The following is a 22,273-nucleotide window of genomic DNA, read 5'->3' as shown; positions in this document are numbered from 1 at the left end:
TTACTAAAGGACTTAAAGTTGTTTGGGAGTTGTGGAATTCAAACTAAAGTGTGTTGAAAATAATTTATTATGAAGATTTTGGTACTTGCTAAACTTTAAATTGCAAATGATCTCACTTGGTAAAGAGAGATAAGAGACAAGGTTGTTAAGTCATAAAAACCTAAATCAAGCTATTTAACTCTTCCTTGCAAACAGGAAGGAAAAGAGAGAAATACTTTTAATTGTTCCACTTTGATATTTAGGAACTGATATAGCAGCACAGTACATAAGTAAGATCTTAAAGAGTTTAAAGATGAGTATATTTTAATTGTATACTTCAGAGGGTTTAAGGAGATGTTCAAGCAAGTAAAAGTTGATAGAAAAGTCATGGATATTTTGTAAAATCGTTTTTGTTTTTTTGGCAGTACAGTTGTTATAAGGGTGCAAATGGTGAACCCCTGGGTTCAGGAAGGAGGCCCTTCTCAGGGATGAGAGAACTCCAAGCTTAGCTTAAAAGTATCTCTTTCAAAGTGTGTGGACATGACTCCTTGCACTCAGGCATTTAGTGAGTGAGGGGTCAGTCTGAGATCCTCTGGGCTTAGGCTATCAAGATGTGGCCAGAGTTGTATCTCTTTTGTTACAGGGTAAAAGGAATTTCCATGTTCACAACCTGTCTGAATTAAGGGGAGGTTCCTTATTCACAGCTTGCCTGAGTTAAGGGGTGCAGGATCCCTGCCATCTCTGCACAATGCCCAAGTTAGTCTCAAGAAGATTGTTTTCCTCCTTATTTATCTTTCCATCATAAGAGGTTTAAAAAAATATAATAGGGTTAAGTGTTTAAATTGATCAAAAATGTTTTTTGGGGTTGTATTATAAGCAGCCTGTTTGCCAAAAGGCTTGCTTTAAGGTTTATAGTGCTTAAAAGGTTTCAAATCTTGTAATTGAAAATAGACCCTGTAATACTACATGCTTTATGATATTCCTCTAAATGTGACTTTTATGTAAATTGTTGCTAAAACATGTGCTTTAAGTATTGTTTGAATGTAATCAAAAGCTTATTGTAAACCTGACTGTACCATCGGTTTTGTTCAATACTTAGTGGTTACCTCAGTTTACCAATTTGTACTATGAACTGAATCTTATAATGAGCACTATGCTAAAGGTATAGTGTCTCAATTCTTGGGAGTTATTGATTAGCATTTGAAGGGATACCAAATGGTATGTTTATTTTTGTGATGGTAACAGAGAGCTAAAGGAAAGTGAAGAGGTATTAAATGTCCTGAGTATGCAGATTTGTGACAGGTAAATGGAAGTTGTGTTCTGCCTTTTAAGCAGAGGGTTTGAGGGGAAGAGAAAGAGAGGAGGAGATATGGAAGAGAACAGATATGGAGGTGAAAGACAATAAATAGATGTTCTACTCTTATAATTGGATCCTTGATCTAGGGATAATTTCTAAAATTAGTGTATATGGTGTTGGGAAAAATCGCAAATGATTCTGGAACTCTCTTGAAAAGTTATACCGAGGAGATTCCTGTATGGCTTGTCTTAGTCTTTCAGATGGCCCAGGTACAGGAGACGATACAGCCCTGATTTATATTTACTGTGGAACTACTCAATCCAGCACTTCTCTTCCTTAATTCAGGTTTTGTGACTGGAGTGTGATATGTTAGTTATTGCCAAAATATGTAAGAATAACTGATTGATCAGCCTGGTAGGGATGTGAAAGGCTTGTTTGAGGGTATGGAAACTGTTTCAAGACTGCTGCTTAGCAGAATTTCTCTGAGCTGTAATGGAAAAGACTTGTCTTTAAGGAAGGAGAAGGCTTCTGAGATCCAATGATAACATATTGCAAAAGACAGAGAATGTTCTGTGATGGTTAGAGAGGCAATTCTAGGACTCAACCTGGACTGGACCTCTTCTGACCATCCAGGTTACTAATGCTTGAGTGACACAAGGATGGCATGAGCCAGTGACAGCTTTGGCCTGTACATGGAGCCCCTCACTATGTGTCCCTTGGGACATGAGGAAATGCTTTTCTATCTGCCTTCCCTTTTGGAGCAATTTCCCATAATCAGCACGTAATGCAAGGTGTGAAATTATTGTTTCCATCTCCCCAAACAACCTATTGGGTTAATAATTAAAAATTATCAAATTGTTAGGGAACACACTTTGAGGAGTAGGTGATTAATGGAAGCTTTGTAAAAGGATATTTTTTAACAAAAACATCACATGCCAATTCTGCAAACAACTTAGGGATCGAATTTCCTAAAAGGTTCAATTCCTGTCAGAGAATAATTTTGGGGGATAAAATCTATTGGCTAAGATACCCAAATGTTAATGTTTAATATCAGTTTCTAATGTGCTAATTTTTTCCTTTTGTATCTGGTGTTCTAGTTTTTGCCCCAGTCCTAGGTTCTATCCTAAATAGATGGATGCTCCCCCCTTGTGACCTGTCTGTCAGTCTGGGGAAACAGTCTCTGGTCTCCAAGCCTTCAGGACCCTGGCATTCGCTGCAGAGGTGCCCCTGAAGACCCTGTGCCCACAGCTCCTCCTCTTGCTCCCCCTCTCAGAGCTGGACTTATCAGGGACTCTCTAAGCATTTGGAGGAGGGGAGGGGAGACGGCATGGGACCTTGTGGGACATTGTACCCCAGAGACAGCATAGAATATTGTACCCCCATAGTGAAAAAGTTTCTCTTCTCAGACCTCTTGTACTTTTCCCTACATCCTAAATGCCCTAGTTAGATTTGTGAAGAACTGCCTAAATACCATACAGGTACTAGTTCTTCAGCGCCAGCACCAGGCGATTCCCCCTGACCCCTAGACCAAAAAAAAAAAAAAAGTGTGGAATGTGGATGGCCAAACTGACCCTTGCCCAAACCTACAGGCTGTGTGTGTATGTTAGATAAGACCTCTTGCAAGCTGTTATGAGTAAGATTAGATTAGCTAGTTATTAGGTATTGATTATATATTGATTAGGAAGTACCTAGCAGGAAGGAGCTGGAGCTGGGAATTCCAGGTTGGAATGAAGGAGGAGGAAGTCTATGTGTGTTCTGTGTGTGGACTCCATTAGTGGTAGGCAAAAACTGTTGCCAGCCTGGGAGAACTCAGAGCAAAGGACACCTTGCATCCTGTTTTCCCCTGGGATCCTGTGTGGTGTGGCATTTAAGGAAAGAACAAGAGAAGAGGACAGTGCTTCAAGCAAAACCCTTACTGCTTAGTTCCTGAGACAACTGTAGCTCCTGGCATCCAGACATCATCAGTGGATTGCAGTGAGAAATCCCAAAGCCACAAAAGCCCCAGCTGTACTCAAGCCTGGCAGGTTCCAGGTGTGAGGCAGAAACCCAGAGACTCCAGTATAGCTCCTTGGGCCCTGTTAGTTAGATAGCTTAAATTAGTGTAGTGAATAAGTCCTTCCCTGTCCCTTTGGGTTTTGTTATTAGGTGTTAAGATTTTAGAGTAGTCATTCCTATCCCTCCTTTTAGTTGTTTCTAATTAAAACCCAATTTCACCTTGTTACCTTGTCAGTTAATTCAAGGCCTCTGGCCAGAGTGACAGTTGGCTGTTATTTTTCCAGTTGGGAGTGGTGTAGCTGTACAAGACTTCAGTGATCAGTTTTAGTCTCTCTTACATCCCAGAGAGTGTTCCCACAAACCCCATAGTTGTTTTTAATATCCCTGGTGACCCCATTACTTATATTATCTTACAAAGCTGAAGTGTGTATCCTAGATAAGACCTTGTATACAACCCACCCAACGGGCCCCTGCGTGAGCCTATAGACCATGCCCTTAGAGTGATAACCACCTTTGCTCTAAATCTTGCTATGAACTATATAAAGGGTGTTGCGAATTTACTTAGGGGGGGAGACCACTCCTTGCGGTCTCTTCCCCCGCGTATGTACGTGTGTAGCTTAATAAAGCTCTACTCTCTGTGTATTTTGCATCGTCTGTCTTGTTTCCTTTGGCTCACTCAAAAAAGGACCCTAACAGTAGCTCAGCTAATATATATAAATGAAGTAGGTAGATGTTCTGGCAGCATGCTTTTAAGAATTTTAAATAATCTACGAAGCCTTTATTTGGTAAAAGATTCATAATATTTACAATAAAATGTCCTTCCTTCATTGCTATTTCCTGCAAAATAGGGAAAAATATTTTATTTCCAAAGTTGAAAGTCAAAATACAATTATTATTAATTAATGTCACTCTTAGGCAAATTCCAACTATGGTATAGATGATGACTATTCTTTTTTTGAGCAATGTTTCTTAGTTGAACTTCAGCCCTATGGCTTGGTTTTAATTTGATATGGTAGAACAGGCACCATTAAGATAGAAAAGAATGTGGTAGAAAAGAAAAGACTGAGGAAAGCTGAGAAACCAATGGGCTTCAGAGAATTTTAAGGAGAATCAAATTAAATATTGTAAGCTTTGTTTATGGAGCACCCAAGTTTGCCCCTGTCCCTTGGAAACTTGGCCTAAGGGAAGTCTCAGATTGACCTAATCTTAGAATGAACAATGGAACATTAAGCATCCTGAATAGGGGTAATAGAAATACTCAAACCTCAAGCACCCTTTTTGTCTCACAAGTTTCTTCCACTGTATCTTAGGCCCTTGTATCCCTTGTATCTTAGCCTCTGGCTACAGTCTCTTTCTGAAGCCTGCTTATAATCAGTGAATTTTTCCTGTCCATAATTCCTCTGAAGGCATATAGGACACCAACTTCTTTAGCTCATTGGAAAATCTCCTTTTGAAGTTCTTTTTCCTGGAAACATTGTTTCAAGAGCCCCAGGCTTTGCCTCTGTGTAGTATCTAGTACTTGACTCAGTGTAACTGCCATTCACAGCATTGTCTCCCTTTAAAGACTTGCTCTTTCTAACTATTTAGTGCTTCTGTGTTTTTCATGGTTGACAATATTGTGTAATTAGAATTTGCTCCCCAGAACTCTAAATCCCAGCTTCCCATGTTCCCTCTCACATTACGTACTAAGTGCTAACATAGGGAGGATATAAGTTTTGTGTAGATCCACTCCGTAGCTCTCTTTTCTAGCAAACATGGCTGGGAAAGTTGGCTTTACTCAGGCTCTTACTTTTGTCTCTTTATTTCTTCAGCTTCAAGTGATTATTAATAAAATATAATAGTTATAAAATAAAATATTTGGTGTTTTTGGATATTATTTTTAATTTTACATTATCATGTACAAAAATCCATAAAGTGCAAAACAAAATATTAATATTAATTTTGATTTATTTCATATTTTTAAGGAAATGATTAATAAAGATGAACTTCAAATCCTCATTCCCTTACTTACTGTTGGATTGTAAACATTTTTTAAAACTCCTAAACCTCAGTTTCCTTATCTGTAAATTGAAGGAATTTTACACATTGCTCTCTAAATTATTTTCACACTCTATTTCCTATTGAGTCACACTTATATTTTATTTTAAATCAATATGTTTTACTAGGAATATGTTTTAATTAAAAAGTTCTTTCCAATAATATAATTTTGAATTATGAATTAAATCTAATAATTGGATTATAGAATTAAATCTGAAATTCTAAAAGTTAAAAAATCATAAATTTTAAAATGTGAAATATACCACCTCCTTATTCCATACAAAATGACGGCAGTCATTATTTTAGCTGGTTTCAATAAAAAATAATTTTTGTAATTTTACTTTTGTAATTTATTGAAATAATTTTATAGTTTATTTGAAAATTATCAGACTTTTCTAGAATTCAGTTTAACAAAAAATATTTCACCTTATTAGATAGTTTGAGGATTTTACCAAGAATACATTGTTCATATTTTAATTATTTCTTCCTGTTATTTACTTCTTTTTGATACTGAGAAAAATATTATCAAAGTGGGAGCCTTTATAAATGTATAACAAATAAACCAACTGTCACATATATGTAGTAAATATATGGAAATCTAAGGGGAATGGAACATTTCAAGTATAGCAGAGGATAATGAGAGGAACTTTAAAATCACTTATTATAGTAGAAAAAGAAAATATATATTACTTAAGGACAGGGGCTCTTTTTGCTTTCTTTTGTTTCCTGTTAGAATTTTAATTGATGGTGAAATATATTTTGATTGATTATGTATGAAAGAATAAGAAAGTTTCCTTATTAATTTAAATGCACACAGACACAGGAATGTGTGGAAATGGAGATTATTGTGGAAAGATGGCATAGTAGGGCAAGAAACTTTGCCCTCCTAATACCTTCTATAAGCAATCAAAAATAACTTGACAAGGTCAATTCTCAAAGTGGCAAAAGTAGACAGGATTTGGGACTTAAGATGAATAATCAGGGGTAACTAAGGAGGAATGTTTCAGGCTTCCAAGATCCTACCACTATAGACCCTGGGCCAGGATCAGAGCAAACAGAATATAACCAACAGGATTGGCAACCTCACCTCATTTGCTGAGTCTCAGAGCTAGCAACTCCAATGATACCACTGGAATCTACAAGTGAAGAACCTTGGGGAAAACCACGTCTATTGCTGCCTCAGCTCCCAAGACCACTACTGGTCCATAGCAGAAATTTGAAGGAGATACCACATAGCCTACAGACACCAGACCTTAAGATCAGGAATTCAAAACTCAATGATAACAAATGGAGGCCTTTAGAGGACTGAGGAACCTTGGACTAGACACCTGTTCTATCTCAGGCTGTAGAGTTGGATAGAAGGAGTGGAGAATGAGCACACACTGGTGAGTGTACTTCTTGATGGAGTAGCGGCCCATTATCTGTGATCACTCCCAGGAGAGTTCAGACTCTGGCTGATGCCACAGGGATAGGTGGGCTGTCTGCTTGTAGTTGTAGGGACATAACTGCCTGAAAGCTCTTGTTGTAATACCTGAATTCAGTCATGGCCTGGAGTTTGAGCAGGAGACCAGGAGTAAATATGATCATGGACTATAAAACTAGAATAATTAAATAAGACCAAAGGAAAATCAAACCAAACTCAGGCAAAAAAATTCTGAATCCTGAAGCAACATATGCTAATACACAGGGAATCCTGGGACTCAAGCAAAAAGCCAATCATTAAGTCTATAGGCCTGGACACTAAAAATGTAAAAATGAAAATGAACAAGCAAAGGAGAAAGATCCCAACTATTGATAGTTACTTTGGGAACAGATAAGACTTCAGCTGTGTTATGAAAAAATTTCTCTGGATACTGAGTATTAATTTACAATTATTTATAAAGATTAAATTGAGAGGTAGGTATCACATGATTACTTGGTCACCCTAATTCCTAGTGGTTTTACTCACTACCCCACTCAGTTTGCAAGTATTTCTAGCACAAATGAGAGCATGTGAATATTCTATCTCCTTTCTTATAAGGCCAATGACATCACTCCTACTATGACTGTCTGGATAAACTTAATCTCAGGGAGGTTGGAGCCAAGTCTTGTGTATGCCAGAAGTCATGAAGCATTTAAATAAGCCTATTCCAGGAAACCAGGCACAAGACCTCTAGCAACCCATCATAGTATCCACATGTAGTCAGTCAAAGGGTGTTACTGATAGCAACCAAGAATGGTCATGATACCAACAAAGGTAAAATAGAAATTAATCTGATTAAAAGAGATAAAGAAGAAAACTACATTTTGCTAAACAATGAAGTAATATCATTAGTAAACATTTATGCACCAAATTGTATAGCATCTAGATTTATAAAGGAGGAATTTAAGGATATTAAGGAGGAAATAAATAGTAAGGTCACACTAGTGGGTGACCTCAGCCTTCCCCTTTCAGAACTAGATAAATAGAACAAAAAAAGTAAATAAGGCATAAGTAAGGGAAGTGAATGAAAAGTTAGAAAAATTAGAGCTAATAGATACCTGGAGAAAATTGAATGGATATATGAAAAAATATGCCTTCTTCTCAGTAGTACATAGTACACATACAAAGACTGACCATGTGCTAGGGCATAGAAATATTGCAAAATACAGAAAAGGAGAAATAATAAATGCGAAATTTTCAGATCATAATGGGATAAAAATTATACTGAACAAAGGTCAATGGAAAGGTAAATTAAAAATTAATTGGAAACTAAATAATCTAATTCTTAAAAACTCATGGATCAAAAAAGAAATCATAGAAACAATTATAGACATGATTAAAGAGAATGACAATGAGGATACAATATATCAAAATCTTTTGGATACAGCCAAAGCAGTACTCAGGGGAAAATGTATATCTCTGAGTACCTATATCAAGAAAATAGAGAGGGCAGAGATCAATGAATTGGGCTTGCAACTTAAAAATTAGAAAAAGAACAAATTAAAAATCCCCAGATAAAAACTAAATTTGAAATTCTAAAAAATAAAGGAGAAATTAATAGTAGTCAAAGTAAAATACCTACTGAACTAATAAATAAGATTAGTGCCTGGTACTTTGAAAGAACAGATAAAATAGATAAAGTACTTGTTAATCTAATTAAAAAAGAAAGAAGAAATCAAATTAACAGTATTAAACATGAAAAGGTTCATCTCATCTCTAAAATGAAGAGGAAATTAAATTAATTATTAAGAACTCTTTTGCCCTATTATATGTCAACAAATATGTCAATCTAGGTGAAATGGGTGAATATTTAAAAATATATAAACTGACTAAATTATAAAAAGAGGAAATTGGATACTTAAATAATCCCAATTCAGAAAAATAAATTGAACAAGCTATCAAGGAACTTCCTAAGAAAAAATCCCACGGCCAAATAGATTCATTACAGAATTCTATCAAATATTTAAAGAACAATTGACCCCAATACTATACAAACTATTTGACCAAATATGTAAAGAAGAGTTTTACAAAATTCTTTTTATGACACAAATATGGTACTAATTTCAAAGCCAGGCAGATCAAAAATAGAGAAAAAAACTACAGACCAATCTCTCAGAACACAGATGCAAAAATCTTAAATGAAATACTAGCAAAAAGACTCTAGCAAGTGATCATTAGGATTATTCACTAAGAACTGGTGAAATTTATACCAGGAATGCAAGGATAGTTTAATATTAGGAAAACGATTCATATAATTAACCATATAAATAATCAAACCCCAAAATTCTGGAATCAAAGGTTAAAATAGAGAAAGAATCCATCAGTCGTCAATCACCACCTCAAATAAGCTTGACGAAATATGAAAAATGCCTAGGATCATCATTGCTAAGTTCAGTGACTCCCAGGATAAGGAAAAAGTACTGTAAACAATAAAAAAATTAAATGCCATGGAGCTACAAGTCAGAGTAACAGAAGATTTAGCAGTCACAACATTAAAGGATCATAATATTTTCTACAGAAAAAAAAAAACTCTGCTTACCTACAACCAAGAATAATAGGCCTAGCAAATATGAGTATTATTATAAGAGATTGAAAATAGATATTTAATGAACTAAAAGAGTTTCAGCTGTTCATGGATCAAAACCCAGAACCTTGCAAGAAATTTGATTTTCAAGAAACATACAAAACTAATGAGGGACTAATCATAAGCAACACAAAAGGTGAAGTTATTTGATTGCTTTATGGGGTGTAAAAAGGAATTCTTTACTTTCTTTAATTTAATGGGGGACTTGGAGGTCCTCTTACCATAGAGAGGTGTAGTAAATAACAAGCACACAGTGACAGGAAGTAGAAAGCATAGAGACAGGAAGGAGATACCATAGATACAGAAAGGAGGAACCATACAGACAGGAAGTGAGGTAGGAAAAGGTTATAAAAAGAGTCAGTTGCTGACAGTTGGGTCTGTCAGTTGTTGTCAGTTGCAGGGAAGTTGGCTTCTGGGAGAGTATTGGGTTGGTGGTTGGCATTTAGTTCATGGAATATAAAGGTGGGACTAAGTTTACTGTGAGGGCTTTTTGGTTTTAGCCTTTAGAAGGCTTTTTGGCTTTGGGTTTTTTGGCTTTTGGTTTGGACTGTTAGGATTTATTTTTTTTTCTTTCTTGAATTTCTTGGAATCTGACTTGTCTTTGTTGACATACCTAATTGGGGCTGGATTTAACACTGATTGTTTTGGTTTTGATTGGGCTGGATTGGTTTGGAACTTTGTGGAATGGTTATTATTAGTGGTAGTTATAGGCAGTTTTAGGTATATAGGCAGTTTTAGGTAGTAATTATAGGTAGTTATAGGATATCTAGCATAGACATTAGGAAATTTTCTTTCTCTCCCTCTTTCCTATATTTCTCTCCTTTACTATATTATTTTACTATCTCTATTTTAATTAAACTAAATTGTTAATTGTTAAAAGCTGTTAGAAGTTTTCTTTTCTCTGGGTTAAAGGTATAATTTTAATAGACAACTATACTATATTCTCATTAAAACTTAAATGATTAAAAACTACTCTCTTATTTTGTCAAAACTTCTAATTTATCCCTTACAGGGGAAAGGTCATATATAGCTCCTTGGAATGACATCATTGACTGACAATTTTGAAGGGGTATTTATGTTTGGAAAACTCAAGGTCATGGTGAATGTAACCATGAGCCCAAATGTTAGTCAACTAGACCAGGGGAGATAGGGTGGAATGACTATTTCATGTGGAGGAGTAATAAATAGAGAAAATGCCATGGAGAAGGGGAGGTGGCCATAGAGGATTGGTAGTACTAGAGCCATATAGTTACAGGGTTAAAAATTTTAATGAACAAAGAAACAGGATGGAAGGGGATGGGAATCCCCTTGGAGAACCAAGGGGATAAGAGAAGGAATAGTAAGTTAAGAGAAAGGAGAGTGAGGGATAAAAAATGGAGGAAAGGAAGAGATATCCAGAGGGGCATATATATCAAGAGGTAGAAGAGTAAGGTGAGAAGATAAGGGAGTGACTTATAGGACAATATAGGAGAGGGAATTTTAGAATGAACTAATATTAAAAAATAGGATGGCACAGTTGTAGGGTCAAGGAAGAGATTTTTGGAAATGTGGATAGAATAAGAAAGGTAATGGGGAAAGGACAAAGTAGGGACCTTTGGAAAGGTGTGCCAATTTGGAACTATGAGGGCAGTGGACAATTATAAGGTAATATTTTGGGGAAGGGGTATGAGTTGTAAGGGTATGAATTGGTCAAAGAAAATTGGACATCTGAAAAGGGATATGGTGGAAAGGCAAAACGAGGGAGTCAAACAGTGAGGAGGAATAGAGTAGAAGGAAATGCACAGGTAGTAACTAAGACATTGAGTGTAAAAGGGATGAATTTCATCATGGGAAGAAATAAGAGCAGAAAAAATTGAAAAACAGGACTTTGCCATGTACTGTTTAAAAGAAACATATTGAAAATGAGAGAGACAATTAGAGTAAAAGTGAGTGGCTAGAGGAGAATATACTAAGCCTCATTAGATACAGAAATATAGGAGTAGAAGTCAAGATCTCTGACAGAGTTTGAACTAAAAGGGATATAAATGGAAGGAAAGTAAAGTGTAACTAATTTGTGTGTGTGTGTGTGTGTGTGTGTGTGTGTGTGTGTGTGTGTGTGTGTGTGTGTGGTGGGGGTAGTTACTCTGGATAATGAAGCATTGTCGACATTGGATCTGTATGCACCACGAATTATAGCATCCAGATTTTTAAAGGAAAAACTAAATGAGATACAAATGGAAATAGGTAATAAAATAATAATAGTGGGGGAATTTAATTTTTCCCTCTCAGAAAGAGACAAATATAAACAAAAAATAAACAAGAAGTTAAGGAGATGAACAAAACCCTAGATAAGTTAAAAATGATGGATATCTGGAAAGCCCCCTCACACCTTAGAGAGCATAAATATTGTGCAAAAAATCTTACTTTAACACTCATCATACTGTGGAGATAATCTAGTATTCCTAAGGGGTTGTGGAATTGAACCAAAAGTTCCACAACAGATTGTGTCTGCTGTCTAAGGACAAATCTAATTAAATATGACCCTGGTAATGTATGTTAAGTGAGAACTATTAGGGTTAAGTTGATCAAATTAAAAAACTGATAGGAAGATGAAGAAACACGCCCAATACTATATGGCTAGAGTAGCTGTAAATTGTTTTCAGAAAACAAGAGAGAAATATACATTAAGAGTTGTAAAGATATTCATGATCATTAACATGGGGATACCATTACTAGAATTTTGCCCTAAAAGAAATCCTGAGAGTATAAAAAGGTGTGTAACTATGAAGATATTCTTGGAAGCTTTGCTTAGAAATGCAAAATAATACAAATGGAATGATTGGGATAAATGGAAAACTATATTGTGATATTTGCATATAATAGATTATATTATGTTATTAGAAATTAAAAATATTGGAAATATAAAGAAAATAAGCAAAATATATGGAGATGAAAAGAGAACCAGAATAATGTTTATTATTTCATTATTACATTTTTTAAAATAAAGTCACAAAATTAAGCAAAATAAGCATTAAAATAAAACAAATGCAAAGGGAACTCAAAAGCAGAGAACAGTGACATTAACACACATGCAATTTAAATATTTTAAACAAATTGTAAGCAGTGAGGAGATTGTGGTTTTTGCACTTTTTTAATAAATTTTTTTAATTTTGTTGGTGGTTTTTACCAAGTATATAATTTAAATTTATTTTTAAACTGCACATATCTGTGTGTATGTATATAAATTAGAGCTTGATTTATTGTATTATTGTTTATGCTTAAGAAAGTGATAGAGAAAATATTAATAATACACATCAAAACAGAAAAGTGTGTTGAGCCAGTTAAGCATTTACCAGCACACTCTTGAATATATGCATGTTTATTCATACATATATGTGTATATATGTTAGTATGTATTTTGTGGGATAGATTAGTAGTTTTAGAGCAGGGCTGAGCCACAGAGGCTCCTAATGATCTTTTGAACTTCAAACTTCTGGCAAACTGATTTTCTCTGTTTTCTTAGAAAGCTCACTAAATGGTTTTTTCACCTGCCCATCTTTCCCATCCAGTAGTCAGCAACTTTTATTAAGCATTGCTAAGGTACATAGGGAACAGGAGTTGAACTGGAATCAAACTGCCTGGATTTAAAGATTCAGATTTAAAGATTCATAGATTATACATGAATTCAAATATATATATATATATACATATATATATATACACACATACCTACATACATATATCATCTTAGAAATGTCTCTTAAACTTTTGACCCTCAGTTTTCTCATCTGTAAAAAGGAATTGAACGAGACATCTTCTAATATCCCTTCTAATTCTAAGTTTATAATCCTAAATTTTTTATTTATGCAAAGCACTATGTTAAGCATTCAAGAAGATATGGTCATTCAGTCAATAAGCATTGAGTAAGCACCTGCTATATACGCACTAGGGATAAAAAGATTAAAAATACCTGCCTGCAAGAAGCTTTAATTATATTCAAAGTTAAATAAGGTACAATCCTTGCCCTCATATAATTTTCTGACCAGTAGAGAAAATGTATTAGCTTCTCAGAATTGTGGGGAGGAATTCATATTTGGGAAAAGAAGACAAAATATACTCAATGCATAATATTACTGTGCAGATTTTTAATCATTAGACTGATAAAGTGAAACATTGGAAAAGAATAATTGATTAATTCCAGTAAATGGAGTGCAAAAATCTGAATTTGATGTCAGACAAGTGTCTATTTCCCATAAATATTTATCATACTGTCTCCCAAAGTAAGCTTAAAAATCACCATTGATGAATTATTTGAGAAACGCAATGTGAAGAAATAAAATTGCTGACCTGTTTTTGAACTGTTCATGACAGTAAAAAAAATGGGTAGAAATAAAAACTGCCTACAAAAAGGAAGGATCAAGGAATCACTACCAGTCAAGAGTCAAGAAGTTGCCACAGAAATTTGTGATGGAAATAATTTTAAAATATATTATTTGAGAAGTCATCTACCTACCATGAATAATAATTGGACTTATGGGAGTCAATTTATTGATAAAGAAAGAAGTAGAAAGGGTTCAGAGTAATAGAATAAAATGTACCACACAAAGGCTTTGAAAGTCATCTACCATTAGGGGAATGGGACCTGGATGATAATACAACAAAATATACTTTGAAGTCAGGATGGAGGATAAACAAGAGAAGAATGAGTTTCAAATTACTGAGCCACCCTGCTCCTTCTCTTCAGTCTGTTCTCTTGGAAGCTACATTTTTTGCCCTTTAAAATTCCCAGGTACTGTGACCTTCTGGCTCAAAGGTTGTGAAAGCACATATTTTTCTCTAAGCTCAGAAGGAGTACTTGACCTTATGAAATACAAATCCCCAAATGCCAGCTCACATTCATGAACAATGTGGAACTAAATAGTTGGGTGATCTTGAACAAATGGATATAGTAATACAACTATCAGTACTTTAACATTTGACTGGACTAACAGAAAAAAAAAACTTCCCAGGAAAACTAACTATCCATTAAAATTTGGCTTTTCTCTAATGAATCACTAAAGGAAAAAAAATTATGTATTTTCAGATGAAGAATCATACTAATGAGTCCTTGTATATGTTAAAGTGTCCACAATTATCCTATGTAAGCACCAACAACACTCCATCTTGCTTATTTTGTGAAGATGCTAGCATAAGAATAGTTTTTAAAAAATATCCCCAAAATTCTTGGGCACACTTTCCCACAAAAATTCACATATCTCAAGGAACAATTTGCCTTACATTTAAATTATGATGATAATGAGACACATGCATAGAGAACATAAAAACAGAGATGTTCTAATTGCTCATTAATATCTGGTGCCATGTTCCTTGAAGTTTATTCTTCTTCAGGGGATTATCTCTATATATGCCTTTATGTCTTTGTCTCTTTATGTTTGTTCTCAGTGTGTCCTTTGAATATATTGTTTGTAACTTGCCCAGTTGGTGCATCCTTTGAATGCATTCACTACTATGAATTTTAGAAATTGGTGTGGAGGGTGAATAGACCAAGCAATTCTCTTTTCACTCCACTCCTCAAACTTCATTCCTTCTTGGGAGTCTAGCTATAATCCTTTTACCTAAAATTTTCCAGCAATGGATTGTTGCACAATTTGACTGAAGAATTATTTAAGATTTTTTTTTTGTATTTGGAATCCTCAAATGTGTGGTTAGCTCAATCATACAGTTTCCCTATATACTCAGATATAAATAAGCTCAAACTTAATAAAAGCATCAGATTATGTTATCCTGCCTACACATTTAAAAAAAAGATAACAACAATCACTTCTGCTGATTGATTGAGGTGGAAGTAGTAAATACCCCATATGATAGAAATGGCTTCCTTTTCAAATCTACTGATGTATAAGGTCAAGTAATTTATAAGATAGAACTTTGCTCAATAAATGCATTTGACATAGTCATAGGAGATTTTCAAAAGCAAGATAAAATGTAACATTGAATACTGGTAATGAAATATTTCAATTCAACTTTTTTTAGTTCACTTTACTCTGATATGTAAGGGGGGGAAAGGGGCTTTATGGGTTCAATATATTAAAAAATGTTTGCCAGAGGATTGAACTATTATCAATCCTCAATTAAGAATAATCTCAAGTCAAAATTGACTTTTATGGAAGTTTATTTACAATTAAAAAGAGAGAGAGGAAATAAGGAAATAAGAATTTAACCGAGTAGGTAATTTACTACGATCCTCTAATTCAGTGGTTCCCAAACTTTTTTGGCTTACCGCCTCCTTGCTAGAAAAAAATATTACTTAGTGCCCCTTGGAAATTATGAAACTATTTATTGAACTCAGAATAGAATGTAATACAAAAAATGTGTGGCCATCATCGCCCCCCTGGATCTTTGCAGCACGCACCAGGGAATGGTGGCTCCCACTTTGGGCATCACTGGTCTAATTAATCCAGGTAGATCTTAACCCTCAGCCAAGAGTCAGAGGGCCAGAGGCCCGGAGGTGAAAGAAGCAAAACTTCATTCACAGAGTCTTATTAAAAGAAATTTCTTAAGAGAAGTTCAGGAAGATTCAATCAGTCTTTAAACTCACCATGTGGAATTCAAAGAAAATATTTAAAGCAGTCTTACCAGGGTCTCAGCATTCCAACACTCCTCCATGAACCAGAAGAGGTCTGTCACCAGATGCCCTCTTCAACTGAAGACCACTCACTCACTCAACTCCCTCTTTTTAAAGGCGTCACTTATGCGTCACTTCCTGTGTCTTCCCCTAGCTTGCATGTCCAATCACAATAGACGCTTTCTCATAGAACACCTAGGGGGCGGTCAGTAGATTCTGATTTGTCACTTGCTCTAGCACACATGAGTTATGACCGCCCAGAATTTGGAGGTGCTCTCATCTTTGGTGATTAAATCTAAAGATGGCAGTGTTGACTTAATCTAATTATTAAAGATCATATCAACACCCTGAAAATTTAGAGGCCACTAAATGAAGAGAATTTGAGCTCCTTAATAAAAGAGTTTGGGCTAACTATACTTAAAGGAAAAGCCACATACATAAAAATATTAGTCACTATTAATTATGATATGTATTTGGATAGATAATCCATGTCACTATTTTCTCAATACATTTATTTTTGGCATTGGTCATGACATTAACATGGAATATGTTAATCAATTGAAAGCAAGATTAATTACTTTCAGAATATAATGCCTTATTTTTAACAATCCCAGGAATCTACTGAGTCATAAATGTACTTATATTTTATTTTTTATTTAGAATATTTTCCATGGTTACATGATTCATGATTTTTTCCTCCCCTCTTCTATCCCCCATTCCCAGAGATGACAAGCAATTCCACTGGGTTATACACATATCATTGTTCAAAAGCTATTTCCATATTATTCATATTTTCAATAGAGTGGTCTTTTAACACCAGAACCCCATCATATCTCCATTGAATCATGTGATTAATTATATGTTTTTCTTCTGCATTTCTACTCCCAAAGTTATTTCTCTGGATGTGGATAGCATGCTTTCTCATACGTTCCTCTGGATTGTCCTGAGTCATTGCATTGCTGCTAATAGAAAAATCTATTACATTCAATTATGCCACAATATATCAGTCTCTATGTACAATGTTCTGGTTCTGCTCCTTTCCTCTGCATCAGTTGCTGGAGGGTCTTGCAGTTCACAAAGAAATCATCCATTTCATTATTCCTTTCAGCATAATAGTATTCCATCACCATCAGATATCACAATTTATTTAGTATTTCCTAATCGATAGACACCCCCTCATTTTCCAATTTTTTTGCCACCACAAAGAGCATGGCTATAAATATTTTTATATAAGTATTTTTCCTTATTATCTCTTTGGGCTACAAACCCAGCTATGGTATGACTGTATCAAAGGGCAGGCACTCTTTTAAAGCCCTTTCGGCATAATTCCAAATTGCCCTCCAGAATAGTTGAATTAATTCACAACTCCATCAGCAGTGTATTAGTGTCCCAATTTTGTTACATCCCCTCCAACATTTATCACTTTCATTTGCTGCCACACTGGCCAGTCTTCTAAGTTCAACGTGGTAATGCAGAGTTGTTTTCATTTACTTTTCTGTAATTGGGAGGAATTTAGAACAATTTTTCATGTGTTTATTGATATTTTTGATTTCTTCATCTGAGATCTGCCTGTTCATGTCCCTTGACCTTTTGTCAATTGGGGGATGGTTTGATTTTTTTTTGTAATTTTGAATTAGTTCCTTATATATTTGGGAAATTAAACCTTTATACTTTATTGGAGAATTCTGTTATAAAGGGTTTTTTTCCATTTGCTATTTTTTATAATTTTGGTTACATTGGTTTTGTTTGTGCAAACCCTTTTTAATTTGATGTAATCAAAATCATTTATTTTACATTTTGCAATGTTCTCTATTGCTTGCTTGATCTTAAATATGTTCCTTTCCCACATATCTGACAGGTATACTATTCTAGGATCACCTAATTTATTTATTATTTCACTTTTTATACTTGTCATTTACCCATTTTGAATTTATCTTGGTTTAGGGAGAGACCTATATATTTTTTTTATTTTAAACCCTTAACTTCTGTGTATTGACTTATAGGTGGAAGAGTGGCAAGGGTAGGCAATGGGGGTCAAGTGACTTGCCCAGGGTCACACAGCTGGAAAGTGTCTGAGGCTGGATTTGAACCTAGGACCTCCCATCTCTAGGCCTGGCTCTCAATCCACTGAGCTACCCAGCTGCCCCCAAGACCTATATTTTAATATGAATATTCTTTCAAAGATATCGCATATCTATAAGTCATGGTATGCTGGAGAATTTGAAAAAAAAATGTGGAGGACTACTGAAAGGAAATGAATTGTGTGAAGGAATTTTAGTCTCTCTTCTTTTTGGGGTCATACTGGTGAAATCATGTCCTGTTGACTACTTGCATACCTGATATCAGTCTGAACTTGACCCTGACAGCTAGGACAGGAGAATTGGAGTCAGGAGGTTGTAAAAAGGGCTAAGCAAGAAGTTAACTGCCTCTTACTCTGGGGCTCTGCCTACAAACTTCTATGCTTGGGCCTGCTTGAGGAGCCACTTGGAAAAAGCTAGGTTAGGGTCCCTTTTTCTATTTCTCTCTCTCTCTCTCTCTCTCTCTCTCTCTCTCTCTCTCTCTCTCTCTCTCTCTCATATCTGTCCATCCAAATAACCCTAATAAATTTTATTGGAATCTAAGGATTGATTCCTATTTTAATCAAAACAGGATAGATATCTGAGTATATGCCTGGAATGCACCTTAATATTCAAGGAAAATTATTCAGTAGGAAGAATTCCTGAAAGAAGTGTAAGATTGAGAAGAGAAGTAGCATTCATATATCAGGAGCAAAGTGATCAGGGACTATCTTTGGTTTCCATGCATTGTTATGTGATGTAGACTGATTAGAAGGATATTGCATTAGAACAAATAAGAGAAGAAGACCTGAATGAGGACAATTAAATAACAACTACAGTTTCAAGAACAAGAGTTGTTCAGTACAAAACAGTATGAATTGGCAATATTGGAAAAATCTTTTAACTAAATAAATTCGCTCTTTTTTAATGATTTTTAAAATATTGTAACAAGATCAGAACAAGAACAAGATCAGAAATCTACCAAAGAGAAAAATTAGGTCTTGTGACTCTACATCAAAGCTTTATAAGTATTCCTTATCCATGTTCTGTCTAGCCCTGCTCTAGGACTCTTATGATTTTTAAATTGAATGGTATTCAAAACAAAAAAATAAAAAATAAAACAAAAGATTATTAAGTACCTACTGAATTATAAGCTTTGACTTAGCTCTGGGCCTACAAAAATACTGATAGAGAATAGTATTATGTTGGGTTCCAGTTGTATCTCTGGCACTATTTGTCATTATGTAAACCACTTACTGTCATGTGCCACTTCCCTCAATTATTAAATAAGGGAGTTGTCCCTTATTACATAAAGATAATTTCTAGCACTAGAATTTAAAAAAATATGAATTTGCCACCTTAATTTTAATTTATCTCATTCTACTTAAAGACAAGTGGAAGAAAATTAAAGTAGACATTAGTAAAGAACAACCTGGAAAATCTCCAACCTGGATATTTTACTCTCAGATAAGTTTTAAATGGTTCTATTTTCAGATGAAGAGGATGACTTCCATTTTGCCAGTGCTAAAATGATTCTGTTGAAATATAAATAAAATCTCATTTTCCAAATGCACAATAAATTTTAATTCTAAACCTTGTTTTTGAATAACAATGATAAAAATGAAAAATAGTTTTAACTTGAAGAACACTTACATTGTGACTATGTTGAAGGATTTATAAAACTCACCTGTGAAAGTGAGCAAAATGATATATTGGAGAAAGAAAACTGAAGATAAACAGTTTGTATTTTGTTTAATTGTATTTGAAAAAAAATTTTAAATGTATGTTGTTTTTACCTGGAACAGGGAATGTGAAAAAATAGTATTATTGTTTCTCTTTGTAAAAATTAATCTTCCTTTGTGGGTTTGAATGTAGAAATTGAAAGTCGTATAATATAATTGCTTAAAAGTATTGAGTACTTCCTTAAAATCTATCATAGAGTTTTAAGTAAGGTATAAAGAACAATCTTCATTTTGAGGCATCTGTAGATGAGTTTTAAGTTCCCCATTGACAACAATGTCATCACCTTCAGTCATGAAACAAAAAAACAAACAAAAAAACAGTCACAATCAACATCTCTGCATAGTGTTACAATTAAAAATGATAAAGGTTGATATTATGAGGAAAAGTAATATTTTAATTACCATGGCCATGTTGGTAAAATATATATAAGACCACATCTTACTCTTTCAAAAATACTGCCAGTCCGTATCTCCTTCCATCTTGTCTGCCTCTTACCAGAGAGGGCCTCAAGTAGCAAAGAGGAAGTCAAATGCCACTTACCACTATTTAAAGCCAGCAGGCTTTACCTTGAAGACATCATCCAAAACAGGAAACTCGCTGGACCATTGATCAAAATTTCAAAGTCCCCCACATGTCCACAGAAAGTCTTTCAAATACTACACATCTTGAGGCTCAATACTTACAAATAGAACCCCAGAAATTCTAAATAACACATTACCCCCCCTGAGATTTGGTGAAAAAGACTGGTCTTTTTCAGTGGATCATAAATGATAGTCAACTTCTAAATTACAGAAAATTGGGGATAAAAGAAAAGACAATAAAAACTAGCCGCATTGACAAAAAGCCAATTTGGGGGAGTCCCCTACTAGCATAAAAGTGTACATTTAAAACAAAAATGCATTCAACTCATTCAACTCCCCATAGTTCAAATCAACTGCACCCGAAAGTTCAAATTTGGATCTTCATAATCCAGGGAAGGCTCTTCAGGCATCTTCATGGTGTGGGGAGATGGCACAATCTTTATCCTGAAATTACTCTCAAAGAATTTAAACTTTACATTATAGATTATAAAACATACATTTTCTTCTGAGAATTATACATTACCCCCCTGAGATTACTCCTAAAGGAGTTAAAATTAACTTGCATTATAGAGTATAATTCAGACATTATGATTATAAAAACTTAACACACACCCCCCCTGAGGAAAATTCTAAATAACACATTTCTCCCCTGAAGAGGGTACCTCAGGTCAGCTAAGGATGTATGGCTGAGTCACGGGGTTGTATGAAATCAATTGGCAAAAGAAATAATAAAAAAGAATAAAATTCAAATAAAGAAGAAAAAAATTAACTTGTGAATGAAATGTAAAATGTGCAAAAATGTAAGGAAAAGTAAATTTACAATAGGCCTTTGAATCAAGGCCCAATTAAAGTGATTTAAGCAGTTTGCAGTTACCCATTCAGGAGCCTTTGACTACAGAAAGTTGCCATTCTCTATATGAGAAATGTGGGGAACACCTTTCTCTGCTCTGATTTTTCTTCACCTTCTTAGGAAATGAGCCATAATTATAGCCAATCTTAGGTGCTTTACTAGGAATTTAAGTTGAGGGGGACTGAGCCTCTAAGCATTAGAAAAGCTGACTCCAAAACTCAAACCCCAGTTTTCAAGCCCTTCAGTATTGGCATAGAACTTCTGCAATCCATGATCTGAATGGCCTTTTGCTCCTTGCTACTTTGCAGATTCTCAGTCAGTCTCCATGACCTCATGGTCTTTTTAGCACTTCTCCTGGAATCAGACAGAAAGACATTAAATCACAGTCCCATAATATTTACCAATAATTGGCAGGTTACCCTACTCTCAGGCTTTTCAGGTATGCATTAATAATATAGCAAATATATATTTGCATTGAGCTTTTAACACTATAAAATCAAAAAAGGATTAAAACAAAAATGAGAAAAAAGGAAAAAAAATCAATTGCTCTAGTTAAAAAATTTAAAAGGAAAAGCAATAAGGAAACAATGCTTTCAAGGATTAAAAAAATGGGAAAAGAACAAATATTGCATTACACATGTAAGGAAGAAAAACAAAATGTTTTAAAAATAAAAAAATAAATAGCTTAGAACTAGTGAAGGGTTTTTTACCCAAAAATGAGATTCATTTCCTGTTAAGCCTTTGCATGAGCTGTGAGTGTAAATGGGATTTACAAAATAGCAGATTCACAATGCACATTCAAATAGAGCACCATAATTTCTAATAACACATTTTAAAACAATAGTGAACAACTCATTATTATAAACACTTGCTATGATGTTTAAAAAATCATATACTTTGTTACAAATTTAAACCTTGGCTAAGATATCTTCTCAACAAACTCTGTTACTGCCTCCATAGCAATTGTAGGGCAGAGCCTAAAAAAATTCGGATTAAGAAAAAAAACCTTCTGGGTCTAAATTATTCTTAACCTTCTGATAAAAGCAGGCTGAAACATAGAGACTAACATCACCATACAGGAGCT

This window comes from Gracilinanus agilis, chromosome 4, assembly GCF_016433145.1.
Source record: "Gracilinanus agilis isolate LMUSP501 chromosome 4, AgileGrace, whole genome shotgun sequence".
Taxonomy (NCBI): Eukaryota; Metazoa; Chordata; class Mammalia; order Didelphimorphia; family Didelphidae; genus Gracilinanus; species Gracilinanus agilis.
The sequence above is the reverse complement of the archived record's forward strand: the minus strand, read 5'-3'. Positions refer to the sequence as shown.